Raw genomic sequence first — 17,534 nt, forward strand, 5'->3', positions numbered from 1 at the left:
GTTTGGCTTTAGAGTCTTCTCATATGCAGATGACACACAGATGCTGTTTAGACTAGACGCTAAGCAAGGGTGATGTAAGAGATAAGCTAACAAACTGCCTGGAAGCCGCCTGAGTCTGGATGGAGTCAAATTGGCTCAAGTTGAATGGCGGAAAGACAGAGATTCTGATCTCGGGCTGGCATGGGTTGCTGATGGATGGTCTGATGCTTTTTGGCCCGCATCATTGGGCCCGTTACCTAAGCCTTCCAAGACAGTTCGTAATTTAGGTGTAAAGCTTTCGGAATCCCTGTCTATAGAGGCGCAGGTTAACTCAGTGTATGGTGCAGGCTTTGTTAAACTCAAACAGCTAAAGAAAGTCCTCCTGCTTATTTCAGATACATTACATGCTCAAGTAGTGGCAGCTTGTGTTAATGGGAGTCTGGATTATTGTAATGCTGTTTACCTGGCACAGCCTGCCTTTCATATGCAGCGCCTGCAGGTGCTACAAAATGCAGCATGCATTTGGTTACCCACTTGCCAACCAGAGCAGGAGTATCGAAGGCTAGATAATCTCTCCATTGGCTCCCGGTAGAAGCTCGGGTACAGTTTAAGGCGCTTTGCATTATGCACCGTACAATAGGTGGAAATGGATGCTTAGCCATCCAGGAGAAACTGGTTAGGTATAGCCCAGTGCATTCTTTGAGATACTCTGATGCAGCACTTCTTCAGATACCCAAGTACAGGAAAGAACGTTTGGGTGGCCGGGCCTTTTTACTGGCCGGCCCCAGGCTTTGGAATTCGTTGCCTGAATATTTGAGAAAAATTGAGGATTTCTTATTCTTCAAAAAGCATCTGAAAACGTTTCCCTTTAGATAAAGCTCAGAGATACTTACCCTCTTTGACACCTGGGTTTCGTTTACATCTATCCCATCAGTTGTTTGAGCGCCATGATGCCTTGAGTGATAGAGCGCTATACAAATACATTGATTGATTGATTGATTGGTTCTCATCTCTCTATCCGTTGCTCTGCTCCATTAGGTTCACCTTTGCCACAGAAGTTCTGCTCCTTCTCATGTTCCACCTTGCTCAGAGTGTCTCTCAATGTTCCTCCTTTTATCCATGCGGGGAGAGCTAATGGGTATCAGAGGTATGTGATTAAAGTCAAGTGCCTGACTTTGCCTGACCCAATTAGCGGGACATGTCCAATGAGATATGTAAGGGTTAGCCTTGTGTGAGAATGGGTCAAGGACGTGAGGCAGACAACTGCTAAGTTTGAGTTTAGAAGCCATTTTATTAAAGAAATAAGGGGGTCGGCAAAACTCCTCACCATCCCTACCCTAACACAAAACTCCCTACCTAACACAAACTAACATACAATTCTAATGCAGAATAATCCTAACCCTCGGACTAGTACAATTTACATTCAGGAAAATGGCATGTAACATAAAACATTCAGTATATCATCAACAGTGTCCCTTTTCAGAGGATCCAAATCTAGAAAGATACAAATGAAAGTTCTGCTCCCGCTCAATAGGAAAAAAGAAAACAAAAGATGGCTTCCCCAAAATGGTTCCTTAAATTCTCCCAGAATTAGTGCTCCGAACTGTTTCAGTAATACATACAACATATCAGGAGAGAAAAAGAGGGTTTCCTCCTCTGGCACTTTCCACAATTCAAAGAATCATCCTTAGGGTTTCCAAACAACACAACACATTCAGGATGGTTTCTTCTACTAACAGTTATATAGTAGCTCAAACAACAAAGGCATCATTAGGATAGTCTTTCCTCATAACAATTTCTGAGGGGCTTAAACAACAAAACACAGTCAGGATAGCTTCCCTCCTCAAAGCAGTTTCAACATAACAATTCGAAAACAGCCATGGTTCTCTTCTCTTCATATACAATTAGTGTCACGTTTCTGCCGTCCAAAATATCTCTTGGATCCACTGACCTGTCCGACTTGCACTAGAAGTCCCTTGCCCTAGTCCACTTGCCTGCTACTACTGATCTCCTACATCTGCTAACATGTACTGTAAATTCCACTATGCTTGTCTCAAGTTTGCTCTTCTTTACCATAAACGCCAATGGAAGCAGGTTTTCCTTCCTCCAACTGTGCTCTTGCCCCTTTGGCTCAGCTTGGGCAAGGCTTACTTTGGGGCTCCACTTAAAGTGTAACTTCCGTTTAACACAGTGCGCTTCCAATCTTGGCTTTAAGGTAGAGAGAACACTTTCTGGAGCTCTCTGTGGCCTCACACCCCTCTTTTTCTGCCTTCTCAGCTGAGACACATTAACAGGATTTATTTAAAGCAATGTATGCAAGTCTCTTCAATTAATTTAACCATTTAACCAAGGCTTGCTTGTAACCACTTGCGAGTCAATTTCATGACATTCAAAGTGTTCAAATATTTCTTCCTTTGGAACTGTTGCAACCCGCGTTTGCGTTCGTGAGCAAAACGGTACAGTGTCTTTCCTTCAGTTGACACTCACAGCGTGGTGCTCCAGCTTCTGCAAACACCGTTTGGCTCTGCACAATGTTCCTACCACAAACTCCCCTACTCCCAGTGACTTCTACTCTGCCCCTTCCACATTCGAGGGCACTCCTACACCAGAAGCTAATGAGCACCTTCTTTCTGGGATCGAGGAGCGGAACAGCACGGCATCGCTTTCATTTTTACGATCTCTGCAGAAAGAGATTTGAGTGCCCTTGCCATTCACGAGATAAGATCCCAGCCTCTCTGGTTCAATCTCGACGCCACCTGCAATCACTAACGGTCTGCTACTGCTCCAGCTCTCGCTATGCTTCTCCTGTTCCTCACACGTGCTTCTGCGGCCCTCACTGCTCCGCCTCCATCTGCATCTCCCAGCTGATACCTGAAAGGGCTTTTTAAAGCTCTCAGCTCCTCTCGGGTGTCGCTCATAAAATTCAGTTGCTTGACCCTTGCCGCAGCACGATTTCTCAACCCTTCTCCTCATTACAGTACCATGGGGTTTCTGGGACTTGTAGTGACAGGGAGCAAAGTGAGTTTGTTTCGAATTTCGAGCTGCACAATCTCTTATGGCTAATATAGGACCTTTAGGGGGGTTGTTTTCCCAGTTTCTCTGTTCAGATTCTCCCGTTATGTGATTTGCATGCACAACACCATTCCCAGAAAAACTGGTGTGTGTGTGTCGTGTTCTTGCAAAGGAGGGAAAGGAGTCTCCACTGAGGGTTTCTAGACAAATTCGTCACACTTGTTACTCACAGTCGCCCTCTTCCTCGGCCGAGTGTTTGTGTAGAAAAGGGTGGGTGAGTTGGCACATAAGAGAATCCTATGAAATAGGAGGGGTCATGGGTACAGGAAAGGGGGGAATACTGCATCTCACATTGGTCGCCTCACCCCCACTACCCGAAGAGCCCTCACACAGGTGATCCTCCCGCACTGGTCCACCCGCAGGGTCTGGATCCATAGGCGATGGCCGTGCCCTGGCCACTGGAGAGAGCGGTTCCCCGGGGACTACTAGGTGAGACACCCTTTCGTTTTTCACAGGGAATATTTCTCCAATGAACAAACCCAACTCGTCCCCCACCATTTCCACAATCTACCTCCTGTTCCCCACAATCACCCCAATTTGTTGGAGGACATAGGACAGCACCTCAAATCCCAACCAACCCTAGATCCACTTCTAACTCATTCTGAGTGCCATGTGATATGAAATGGTAGTGGCCCTAGTCTTGGACAGTTTGAGTCATCATGGCAGCTGCTTTCGCTATCTTAGCAGAACAGCATCATAAGAACATCTGACAGGTATAAAAAATAATAAGCAAACAATAAAAAATCAGCATAAGGCTATTCACAGCTATGCTCATTCAAGAAGGTACCCAAGAGAAAATAGAATCCATCCAAGGGTCATTCGTAATTCCTGCTTCTTTCTCCATGACCACCCTAAGTTTATGCAATGCAGCAATTGTCTGTGTCGGAGTCCCATTTCCTGAATCATTAGAGGGCACAAAGGTGCACCACATGCTCCCTATTTTCTGACAAACACCCCACTCCTTGGCTGTCAGGAGGTTGAGGGTGTACCTGTTTTTCAGAGCCATAAACCTCAAGGCTGACAGTTCTTCTTTTATAGCACTGAAAGCTGATTCTGAAGAGTTAATAAACAGTAAAAGCTCATAGCCAGTGACCTGGAGCCACTTTACATTAGCAATAGCTTCAACACCGGGGGCCAAAGAGAAGAAAAGACCATCTCAGTTCTATCTGTATTATTCAGGAATGTTCATCAGGGCTTCTGTAGATGCTGTAGATATGTAATTTGACCTTTTAGTCTTATTCAAAGATTCCACTTCCTCACATCCAGGCAAAGTCAATAGATAATTCGTATTCTATGAAAACAAGTGTTGCAAGGGGCACAGGGGACAAAATGGGCACAAATGTGGCTTTAGGCCAGGCAAGTATCAAATGTTCTTGAGGCACAATGAGAACAGGCAAGTGCAGCGTAGTGAGACTGCACACACCTTGCCATGCTGGACGTAATTGTCAGTAAGAGACTGTCCACAAGACCAAGACACATCGAGGAGTGCTGTTGTACCTCAAGCTAAATCAGCAATGCAAAGTGTACAGCTGCAACTCCTATTTGTGACAGCAGGCTATGTGCTATCGCCTTTAAAACACAGAGAAAAATGAGTAAATAACTGGATCTTGACAGGTTTCTCTGGCTCCTTGAGCCACGTCAAACATTTGCAGCAATGCAACTCTTCACCCCTTGCTCCCATCAGTTATTCATAACAATAGACCCTTGCAAAATTGCACTTACATCGTGTATACCCTAGTCACCAATATTGCGTGCTCAATGCAAACCCTTCTTTCCCATTGAAACCACTATCGACCATCCCAACAGCATATGTTCAAATTCTGGCATGGGATTGTCAGCCTTTCAATACTGGGTTGAAATGTTGTAATTTATGAGCACTGTTTTTGCTAAATAATTGTCAAAACACCATACAATTTACAAGTAATTCTCTAACACATGGAACATTCCAATAGATGCCTGGTCACTGACCATGTCACCCGCTCCTGTCTATCCAGTCTGTCTCTCTCCAGCTTGCTTTGTTCCAGTCGACTCCAAGCTCCAGCCTGCTGTCTCTCCCCTCTTGTGCTGTGCAGCCTCCATTTCTGTATCCATTAGGATTGTTAAATGACCACAGATGTGGGTGATTCAGTCCAATTCCCCTGACCATGATATTACACATTAACAGGACATGCCTGGCTGTTCCATCTGAAATCCTCCATAGCAATCTTCTTTGTCTCAGTAGCAGAGTAGTGTTTTGGGAGGTTTGAATTAAAAGAAGTGTGCATAATTCTGTGTTCTCCTCGTTGCTGTACTTGACTGATATGTGTCGGCATTAACAATATAAGGCTTGGTACTTGACTGGTATGTGTTCATCTCATCCAAATGAGCATGTGCCCTCCTAGTTGGTTTCTTCCTCGTCGCAGTGTTGAGGTAGTGTTTCTGGGGGACATTTGTGGTGGAAGAAAAGGGAAAGGGCTGACAGTAACCGACAAAGGCTTGCAGGATAGAGGGTTCATTCTGAAAAGGGAAAGGGGGATACCAGGACTCACCTAAGGACATCCTCTCCTTACTCCCCAAGTTCCTTCCATCCAAGTGATCCTCCCTCGCGAACCCACCCCCAGGGTCAGGATCCAAAAATGATGGACTTTCCTTGGCCATCTGAGAGGAAGATCCAGGGGGAAAAAGAATTGAGGATGTCCTCAGGTTCCTCAAAGGTAGTCAACAAAGTAGGCTTTAGCTTACTTTTCCCTGGCTGAATTCTGTGACTTGGCATGTGACCAATTTGTATGAATTAGGGATATGCTAAACTGGCAGTGGATTTTATTTTTTGACAAAGCAGAACACAGTATTTGCTGAATTGTTTTAAAACCGTATAACACATTCATTGAAATACTCCTCAGATTATTTTTTCACATGCAACTTGTGGTGAACTAGAAGTAGGACTCTGACTCTGCAACATCATATTTAAGGATTTTTATTATCTTCACTTACAATTAGTCCGGCCTCTTGGTCAGCTTCAAAGAAAATAACAATGTAAAATAGTGAAAACTTACTCGAAATGCAAAATTCTCTATTCTAAAAGTCAAAGGTTTAAGGAAAAGATATTCTTGTCATTATGAATCAAAACAAAGTCCCAAGTCCAAATTTTATACTAGCTGCCCACATTTATAGCAGAAATCAACAAATCTAAAGGGTTTAACAATTAAAAGATGCTTGAGTGCTGCTTCTGTTCCAGGTTTTCCCCCTTTGACATAAAGTTCTTTGGGTGCCACTGGAATGGCTAGATGTTCCAAATGTGGTCTGTTAAGTCTCTTCCAGGGTATTTTTTCTTCTCCATCGTACACAGAGGATGCCCATATTGTCCATTGATGAAAATCGGGTGCCTAAGATAAGATTGACAGCAAATTTAGCACAACCACACCTCGATTTCTTGAATTTGTGGATTCAGCTCTATAGGCAAATTAGTGGTAAAATATCTTTCCTGGTGACCATGGACACAACTCATTGTTGCAGTAGCTCTCTTGGGCCAATGAGTTGGCAATAGATCTAGTCTTTCGATACACTGTTTGCTCCCGTTATCTAGTTGGGCCATAATGTTTGGGTGGAAAACAGTCACAGTTTCTGGTATTGTGGATCTTCTTCCAAAAACAAGTTATGCATATTGTTCCCTATTCTCTTCTTGCCTGGGTTCTTACTGGCAACGTTCATTATTTGGGAGTGCTTTGGGTTCTGATGGCTTGTTAGTGGGTTTTTCCTTTGAAGTGGGAAAGGCACTTCCACTAGCGATGTGGTAGCAAACAGAACAGACTTAACTGGTGTTATAAGAACGCTTTGTTGGTCTGTGATCCTACTCTTCAGCTTCTTGACGAGTCTCAAGCTCTTTATAGATAAGGATTCCATCTGTAGGGGCAGATTTTCGGACTGGCTCAAGCAAGATGCCCAGTTTTCCAACAAGAACGACATGGATGGTTTTCTGGCCTCACGTAGTCCAGACAGTCCTCTGGTGAGGGTGAGATTTGGGTTGTAACAAGTGTAACTTTCACTACCTCCTCTCCTGATAGATTAGAGTTCTCTTCTCTCTCTAGTGGGCTTTTAGCTTTTTCCTTTTCTTGAGAGGTATCACCTGGGAAGGAACTTCTATTTTCTATTTCTCCTAAATCTAAGCTTATTTTTGTAGTAGCCTTTTCCAGGTCTTGATGTTGGATAGTACTATTCCTGTTCACTTCTGTCCCTAAAGGAGGCTGACCGATGGTTACTATAGTCTCCTTTGCTTCCCTAGTTAGTGCCCCCTCCAGAACTTGTATGGGGCTGAGTTTCTCAGTAGTTGGCTCTATCTCCCTTAACTGGTTTCTCAGAGCTTTATTGGGCTCAGGATCTGATGACATGGTCTTTCCCTGCTCTTTTCCATAAGGAAAAGGGGAAAAAGTTTGGGTAGGATTTTTACCTGCTGTTTCCCTACCTGGAATCCCTGCTTAAGATATTGTCTAGGGCGACCTCATAATTTATATATTCTAGCAAGTCCCGCCTTTCAATCTTTATAGAGTGGTCAGAAAAAGTGAGGAGGATGAAGGAAATGCCTCTTTCATAGGGAAGAGTTACTAAGCCTTTCTTTCTCCAAGGTTTAAGTAGCAGTGTTAGATAAATAAGCATGCCTGGTGGAAACTCCATCTGCAGGTCCAAGCTGATAATAATGTTCTCCCTTGTTGGGATCCAACACCCTCAAGGACAAAAAAGGTTTTAACTGTTTCCCACTTTGTTTTTCCGAGTGGGCAGGATGGCGTTGGGGTTTAAAGGGTGGAATTTCAGGCCTAAGTTATTCTCTTTCGGGTTGATTGAGTTTCTAGTTGGTGAGTTATTCGGATGTGTTAAACCAGTGGCCTGTATGCCTAGTCCTATATGTGTACGGGACTGGTGGGGTTGATAATGGGAGTAAGGGGATTACCTAAGGGCATGTTGGAATCTACAAAATCACTGGATTAATACCAATCTGATGAGCCCTAGAATTGACCTTAACCTTGTCTAATGGTCAGAAGAGTGAAGTGGGTGGATTTTACCCAAAAATCGGTGGAAGGAGACTGCATTGTGGTCTCCTTCACAATCCCAAAAATTGCTAGGCACATGTTCACTTCAAATCTAACAAGAGGACTAAGGGCTAATGGATCTAGACTGGACAGTAGGATGATCAGGTTGGATTTCTTCTATCCCCCAAATGGGTTGTTTGGGGCACCTACATTTGGACAAAAGGAGATAGTGGAAAATAGAGGCAAGGGAATGGGTGTAGGGGGTGTCCCTGTCTTGCGCACACTATCATGTGTGCAACCGTGGGCCCAAATGGGAATGAGAGACCCATTAGTGCAAGGAAGGGGTGATGCCACTATGGGTCTGGTGTCCCAGAATAGATTCGATCTCCTCCTGTCCCTAGATGAGCAGGATTGACAGAAGGATATCGTGCCTCAGACTGTAGAGGGGGACTCAGGGAGTAGGGATCAGATTGGGTTGGGGGTGGGGGGTGGAGGTTTTGATCAGGAGGAGGACGGTTTGGATGTGAGGGTGACATCTTGGAATATAGCAGGAACTAGGGGGAAATTGGAGCGAACCGATACCCTCAATTTCCTGAGGATGTTGATATAATTCACCTAAAGGAAACCTGGGTGCTAGACAAACCCTTACTCGATGGCTATGTCTCCTGTGGCATACCTGCCAAGAAAAAACAGAGGGGCAGGTGTTACAGGGGAATGGTCATCATGGTTAAGGTATCATTAAATTGCAGTGTTAAGGTGGTGGGGACGCAGATGGATTTCCTACAGTTTTTGAGGTTTAGTCCGCCTGGCAGAGATACATTTGCTATCCTAAACTTCTATAATAGTCCCCATAAGCAAGGAGGATTTACGCTTTGGGGTACGCGCCAATTGTATACGCAGGTATTTATCCCTATGATGACTTATGGCCTAGAATCACTTCTAGACTTAGATCTTAGTTGGCTTCAAGCCATCGAGGGGAAATTCTGGTGTCGTATACTTGGCCTGGGTCCGGGAGTTCCTATGGCAATTATTCGATTGGAATTGGGACTACCCTCTATGAAGGCAATCGTCATGAAAAGGAGATTGGGGCACTTCTTGAAAATGCGTAGTGTAACATCTAATCCTCTCCTGACCACTATCTTCCAAGAACTGTGCAAGAAACAAAATCTTCAGTCTCCAACTGCGATGATGATAAAACATCTTGCTACAATTGGTTGGATCTGGCGAGAAGGGCCATATTCTAAGCAAGTTCAAAATGCACTTGACAAGCGGGTAGAAATGTGGGATTGGTTAGAGAATTTCGCTCACCTTAGCTCGTTGAAAAGCTACGCATTTGCACAATACAGGTTGTACTCATTCATGCAACCACAAGGGTATCTCAATCTCTGCCCTTCTAAAAAACTGCGACGATTTATTCTTCTATTAAGGCTGGACCAACTTCCTATCCTGTTGGTCACGGGCAGAAGACTGCAGTTGCCAGTGGAACAACGCACTTGTCGGTTGTGTAAAGGAAGCAATGTATTAGAGTCAGCAAGACATGTTTTGACAGAATGTGGTACTATGATCAATGTAATCCAATGTCACATTGGGAAGTTCTCCCATAATCTGGCATCAATCGGAACGTCATTATTCTGGCATCACTGCATGAATTCTGAGAGTATGCGAGTGATGTTAGCTCTCTTCAACATCTGGACTAGGATAGAAGAAATATTGGATATTCAGATCTGAAATTAGTACTCGTATCCTAAAATAGTCACTGCCCCTGCCTTGGGACGAGGTAATCGGCTGTGCTGTGAGTTCCCTTGGTACTGTAGTTGTGAGAAATGGACTAAGTCCAGTTTACCCCCTCGAATTGCTGTCCGTATATTATAGTGGGCATTGTGGGTGTTATTGTGTAAATTTGTACTGTCTCTTTTTCTTTCTTTTTACATGCTACTTGAGCTTTTAGATTGATTTTATATCTGTAAATGGCTTATTCTTTATCATATTGCTATATTGCTACTATTTTGTTTGTTTGAAGCTTATTTTATATATGTGTTTAGTTATCAATATGTGTAAAGTTTATTAAATAGACTGTATCACATTAATTAAATAAATAAATAAATAAATAGTCCCCATAAGGCAGAGGCAAATAGATTGGAGAAAGTAAAGGTGTTTGTGGGTAAGTACCGGCGGATTAAGGGCATACCGGCATTAGGCTCATCTGGGGGGGTGATTTTAACTTCAGAATGGGGTGCAGAATTTCGAAAGATCTCTATGACCCATTGGGGGACCAACAGCTGAATGTTTGGGAATCTCAAATGGAGGACACCAGGGTATGGGTGAGGGGCTTACAGCTTAGTGCATGATTGATCGAATGTGGAATGAGATCGATTAATGGTGGCATTGAGCATGATATTCCAGGAAAACAAACCTTCTATAACCATCTGGGCTCTTCAAGCATCAATGATTTCTGTCTATCCCTAGATTTGTGGAAAGACATAGTGAGTTTTGAAGTGGTGGGAGAGGGAAACAGCGATCATAACCCTCTGGTTTTAAAAGTCAGAGGGCTGTTTGGGAGGGAAGGCCCACAAGTGGAAATTGAAGCGGTCTCAAAAAGAACAATAAACCGGAGGAAAAATTCAGGACTCATGCCTACATTTAAACATTGTGGCTGGGCTGACTACAGAAGTCCATGGTATTTTTGAGAACACGGACAAACCTGGGATGGTGGTGGGATTTTTCAAGGGTATTGTAGAGGCATTTACAGGGAGCTTTATGGCAGAGCATAAAGTACAAGGGAATATTGAGGGGAGGGATGGTTCGATCAAGCCTGTAGGACTGCCAAACAAGCACTACTAAATACCCTAAAATCCCTGGCGATTGTTAGAGGTAAAATTATTCAAGCTAGAGCCAATTACTGTAGGGTGATTGAGAATAGAAAAATGGAGTTTGAAGAATAGGCGTGGGAAGAGTTTCGTGAGGCTAATAGGAGCAATGATTCTAAAGGATTCATTGAATTTGTTGAGGGGGGGCAGTTTATAATGGGAAGGAGAGTCATAATGGCACCCATGTAGCGGCGGAAGCCTGAGTATCGCATTTTGGGTCTTCGTTTGGAGCTAGCTGTGAACCAGAGGAGAGGGGGAACTGTGGTTCGACCCTTTGTTTCACACTAGATGAGGTCTCGAAAGCAATTGGGGCCCAGGTCCGTAACCGAGCCCCTAGACCTGATGCAATACTGACTGATCTTTTCTTGGAGCAAATTGATTTATGGGTGCCGGTATTGACCTTAGCCTTTAATGCCTGTTTAATTTCTGGTCATTATCCGCCCTCATGGAAATCCCAATCTTTAAAAAAGGAGATCCTACTATTCCAATGACCTATCACCCTAAGATACACACGTCTGCACATTTTAAATGCGGTATCTAATATAGATGCTATTAGATGCCTCATTTAACATTCTAGACGTGTGTAGTTGCATTATATTGAATCCTGGCTTGCGGCAGGGTCGGTCTTGACAGACATTCAATTTGGTTTTCGTCCAGGATTGGGAACAATGGAACAGGCACTGAATTTGTACCTCCTGGTTTCTAATTTTGTGTTTTGCAAGGGATAATCTGTCTACCTTGCCTTTATGGACTTAAGCACGGCCTTTGACAAAGTCAACAGATCAAAGTTATGGGCTATGGGGTGCCCAGAAGCAAAACTGGTGGTGCTTCGGGAGATTCATTCGGATAATGAGGCCAGTGTTCGCATTGGACCGGGGGGTAGGTGTACAGAGTGTTTTAATGTTGGTATGGGGGTTCGGCAGGGGTGTGTGCTTGCCCCCATACTGTTTACACCGTACATCAATGGGCTATTGAAGGCTCTGATGGGAACAGGCTCGGACTATCTGAGCCTGGAGGGCAGAGCCTTTCCGGTACTGGCCTATGCCGATGACATGGCCAGAACTCCTACGGCTCTGCAGGCCCTGGTGGATGCCTATCCAACTTTTATGAACGGTTTGGGGCTAAAGATCAATACCACCAAATCTGCAGTGATGTGGTGCACAGGAAGGAAGAGGTCTGCCAAGATGCATCCCATTCTCAGGTTCTGTCTGATCTTTAATATCTTCACCAACCCCCTCCTCACCTGATGCCTTTAAGGTAGAGGTATCGTCTATATCTGTGTCCACGGAGTCATCCGAAGATAGCTCTTTCCTTCTCTGTCTCCAATTATCGCTGGGCTTCATACACGTCCTTTTCCCCTGTTTGAAGTGATGGGAGTGAGCTCCACCGGAGGCCACTTTGCCAGAGATGCAGCTTGCCTGGCAGCGGGGACCCCGGGGAGACCAACCCAGGCAAGGGAAAAGCTTTGCCGAAAAACCCTGGCAGATGGTTATGGCTGAGTGGACAACGAATCCCAGAATGCACCGTGTAGTTGATGAAGTATTCCGTGATATCTCCGGGAGAAGATCTGAATGCTTGAATTACACGGACAGATGGAAACTCGGAGACTGGAGGAGAAAATGGAAGGTAGCGCGGCATGCACCTCGCGTAGGAAAGAACAAGCGTGCACGGGGAAGAAGGGGAATACAAGAGGTAGGTAAAGTAGAAGGCACAAGGAGTACAAGCCGTCTGAGAACGGCAGAAGCAAAGGGTATGCCGTTTGGGAGCGGCAAAAGAGTACACACACACAGGAGCGCTGGATTACCTTCCGTAGCACTGGAAGTTGCAACGCGAATGCGTTAGTCGCTTCCTGGAATATAAAGGCTGAAATGACTTCAGTGCGCAAGGCACTCCTGGGAAAATTAGTCCTTCCTCTATTGCTCATGGTGACATGGCCGGCAAGCATCAAACGTCTAGACCGCGTACAGCGTTCTCAGGGAGTAGTCCTTCCTCTATTTCCTCCATAATCTCCATGGCAGGTGAGCCGTGAGTTTCCATGGTAGGCGAGTCGTGACAGTATGACCCCTTCTTAGGTTTCCTCCCCCTGGTTTCCCGGGATGAAGGCGATGGAACCTTTGTATTAGACGAGCAGCAGTAATGTTCCTAACAGGTTCCCAAGTGCATTCTGTCTTTGGGTATCCTTTCCAAAATATCAGATATTGCAGAAAGCCTCTTTTGTATCTGGAATCAAGGATGTTGGAAACTTCATATTCCTCAGCGATTTCTGTGATCTTGGGAGGAGGCCTTTTGTCTTTCGAAAATGAGGGTCCTTAACATATGGTTTGAGGAGTGAGGTATGAAAGACAGGATGGATTCTTTTAAGAGTTGGAGGAAGATCCAATCTATAAGTGTCATGATGCCTACCCCCAGGCATCCGGACCAAGCCCATCAGCCCTGGGAGCAGGCATCTAGACATTTAATAAAACCTCAGCAGCCCCGGCTAGGGGCTATCTGGGTTCAGTCCTGGCGCCTTAGGCGCCACGCTCATAGTAGGAATCAGTCCTGGCGCCTAAGGCGCCAGGCTCATAGTCATTATTTACCTCAGGCAGACCATGCTGCAAATGTCTCCAATCCAACATGAAGCCTGAAAGGGACTATTTTTCTACAGGGACTATTTTTTACTCGGGTGTGGTTCTAGGGACTTCTTACCTGGGACTACTTTTGAGGCTATTTAAACCACACCCGACCAGCAACACACGTTTCGCGTTATTCTGCATCCAGCAGCGTAACACTCACCGTGCCTGCAGCCTGCATCCAGTCTTCTGCCACGCCCGCCTCGAATCCAGAGCTCCTAAAACAAAGAGGAAAGAAAGGGACACGGTTAGAAAACAAACTTATTTCTATTCCACACCTGATTCTGGATCCATCTTGTCTCCGGGCCTGTAAAGAACATCATTTCTGCACGCGCCGCACCTCCAGCTGCAGCGCCGCGCCATACTCACCAGTCTTCACAGCATCCTTCGGGTCGGCGCTGCCTCCATCATTTCTTCGCCGAACTTCAGCACCTAGGAGACAAAAGAAAACCACAAGGTGAGCCGAGGGAACCAACAAATATAATTCTTACCACCATAGACTTACCTGATTTACCACCGGAGGCATCCTTTTGTGACTCTCCATATTTTCACGTGCCGCATCTGTAAAGAGAGACAAAACAACACGTTTTCCTCGTGCAACATTTACCGGACAGCGCTGGGTAATACAGACTCTTACCTGAGCGCCACCAGCTGCCACAAGAGCATCTTTTCACGAGCCAGCTGCAAGACAAGAAAGGAAGGGGGGAACAAGAGTGAACATCGGACATATTGAACTCTATGAACTTAATACTTACTGGTCCTCACCAGGAACCTCAGAGTCAATACTCTCCGGAACTCTCCCGAGCCATCAAACCAGTGAAGTAACTGGAATCGACGCGCCCCTGCAAATCCACGCAGGATGGAGAGCTCGTCTTTCAAGAATATAAGGTGAGATTGCTGTGAGGGCATTTCGGAGGTGATTAGTTGGGGAGGACTGTGGGGGTGCCATCACTTGAATCCACAAGTGGCTAAATCCATCTCTCCACTTGCAGGAGAATATTTCTACGGGTTAAGCAAACAAGATTAGGAGGGCAGATCCAGTCAGTCATCGCTGCACTACGCATCACGTGGGTGGAGACCGCAGCTGTCCGGGTCCGACCGACGCCCCTGTGGGAGCCCGGTGAGAGTAACAGAACGCGAAGCCTATCTACAAATCCCCATCCGGGCATTATGGAAACCTCAGAAACCAACCAACTAGCCCTATTGTTAGGGGAACTTAGGGCAGAAGTGCACTCTGTGCGCCAAGAGACTAATGCCCTCAGGAGAGAACTGATTGTGTCAAAGGAGCACACTGATGATCTTGCTAGACAATTACTGCAAAACCAAGCTGGGCAAACACCATTACCTGGACTCGGGGGGTAATCCAGCTCCTGTTTCATCGAACAATCCTGTGCAAGTGGTTCTACCAGGGAGCATTCCTTTAGCTCCACCCGAACCTTTTGCTGGGGACCCAAAAAAGTTTGCCGTGTTTATGAACCAATGCCGCTTGCACTTTTTATGCAGACCTGGAGCTTTTCCGAACGACCAAACCAAAGTAGCCTTTGTACTATCATATCTTAGTGGCAGCGCAGCGGATAGGTCAATTCCATTAGTTAACCAGGATGACCCTCTTCTTCGGGATTTTCAGGGTTTTCAATTGAGCATGGAAAGACTATTTGCCAGACATTCACAGGGACAGGCCCTGGATAACAAACGTTTATCATTACGACAAGGTAACCAGGATCTACTAACCTATATCGCCACTTTCAATAGGTTAGTGGTGGAAACCGGATGGCCAGAGGTAAAACGAATTACATTATTTCATCGTGGACTTCGGGCTGAACTCAAAGACGTTTTGGCCCAAGTTGTGAACCCACCTCAGGATTGTGCAGAATATATAGACTTAGTGGTCCAGTTAGACCACCGACTTCAGATTAGAAAGGCTGATCGAGCTCAGTTCAAGAATCGGGTATTGGTTAAACCCAATGTTACCCTCAAAGGAACAGATGTATCAGAACTGATGCAGATCGGGGGGTCAAGGGACCCTTAACTCAAAAGGAAAGAGAAAGAAGACGGCAGATGCAATTGTCTCTGTACTGTGGGGCCACAGGACATTTTCTACGGGATTGCCCTATAAAAACATCTAAAAAAGTAGTCAGAGTTGCTGATAAAAATCAAACAGAGCCTGATTCGGGAAACGACCACGCCCGACAAGTGTAGAGGTCCGCTTGCCGAGCTTGAAGAAGGATACTCAGATCTTGCACTTCATCATACCAATGGTCCTTATAGATCCAAGGCAGCCATCACGTATGCACGCAGTGAGGGCATACATTGATAGCGGGGCCATAGGAAACTATGTGGACCACGAGTTGGCTTCTAGGATGAATCTATCTCTCTGCAAAAGGACCACTTCGGATGTCATCACCACAGTCGATGGAACTGAAATTGCCTCTGGGCCTGTAACTCATTCCACCGCAGAGATGACACTATTGGGTCAGGATGGGCATCGAGAGACTATTGTGTTTGATTTAATCAAAGCCCCGCAGTTCCAAATAATACTGGGGATACCTTGGTTGGAAACACATAATCCTTGTATTGATTGGCGAGAGAAGAGAATAACCTTCCCGGATTGTGCACATACTTGTTACCGAAAAAAAACCTTGAACCAAGTCCTGGCCACAGTCGCTACTCCAGTCGTGCAGTGACCTCAGGAATATCAAGAATTCCAGGATGTTTTCCAAAAGGAACAGGCAAACACCCTACCACCTCACAGATCATACGATTGTCAGATCGATCTCATACCCGGTGCACAACCTCCATGTAGTAGGATCTACGCCCTTACGGAACTCGAAAACCTGCACCTACGACAATACTTGGACCAATACCTTGCTAATGGCTTCATTCGTCCATCCAAGTCCCCTGCATCTTCAGCTTTGTTCTTCGTGCCTAAAAAGGAAGGTGACCTCAGAACGTGCATGGACTACCGCGCATTAAATCAGATCACGGTTAAGAACCGATACCCATTGCCTCTGATCCCCAAATTACTAGACCAAGTAAAGGACGCTTGCATCTACACTAAATTAGATCTCTGAGGGGCATATCATCTGGTACGTGTAAAGAAAGGCGACGAATGGAAGACTGCTTTTCGCACTAAGTACGGGCTATTCGAATACCAGGTGATGCCCTTCGGGTTGTGCAATGCACCAGCAGCCTTCCAGTATTTTATGAACGATGTCCTTCGTGAACTCATTGACGTCTGTGTTGTTGTATACATAGACGATATTCTAGTGTACTCCTCTTCAGAATCAGACCATGTGAAGCATGTTCGTGCAGTCCTTGAGAAACTACGCCAGCACAAGTTATATGCAAAATTGGAAAAATGCGTTTTTCATGCTACGGAAGTTGAATTCCTTGGTTTTATCCTGTCTCCAAAAGGAGTCCGAATGGACTCTCGAAAGGTGGACGCAATCCTCAAGTGGCCATCACCCAGTTCAGTTAAAGGGGTACAAAGCATGCTCGGATTTGCTCATTTCTACCGCAGATTCATTCCGGATTTCTCACATGTTGTATACCCTATCACAACACTTTTACGAAAAAACAAACGCTTCTTGTGGACCGAAGAAGCTGAAAAGGCCTTCCAATTCACGTCTGCACCTGTCTTAAAGCATCCACGCCCCAAACTTCCATACATAGTTGAAACTGATGCATCCAGTTTAGCCATGGGAGCTGTCCTGTCCCAGAAGGATCCTGAAACCGGGCAACTTCACCCAGTAGCATTTTGGTCCAGAAAATTCTCGGCACCCGAGTTAAACTATGCGGTTACCGATAAAGAATTATTAGCCATCAAATCCGCCTTCAAGGCTTGGCGGCATTATCTTCTCGGTGCCAGGCGTACCATTACGGTAAACACCGATCACCAGAACTTGCGGTATTTAAAAACAGCCAAGGCCCAATCGTCGCATCAACTTCGATGGGCATTGTTCTTTGCCGAGTTCGATTTCGTGATCACTTATCGACCAGGTTGT

This window comes from Ambystoma mexicanum, chromosome 11 (genome assembly GCF_040938575.1).
Source record: "Ambystoma mexicanum isolate Mex_15411 chromosome 11, UKY_AmexF1_1, whole genome shotgun sequence".
In the NCBI taxonomy this organism is placed as follows: Eukaryota; Metazoa; Chordata; class Amphibia; order Caudata; family Ambystomatidae; genus Ambystoma; species Ambystoma mexicanum.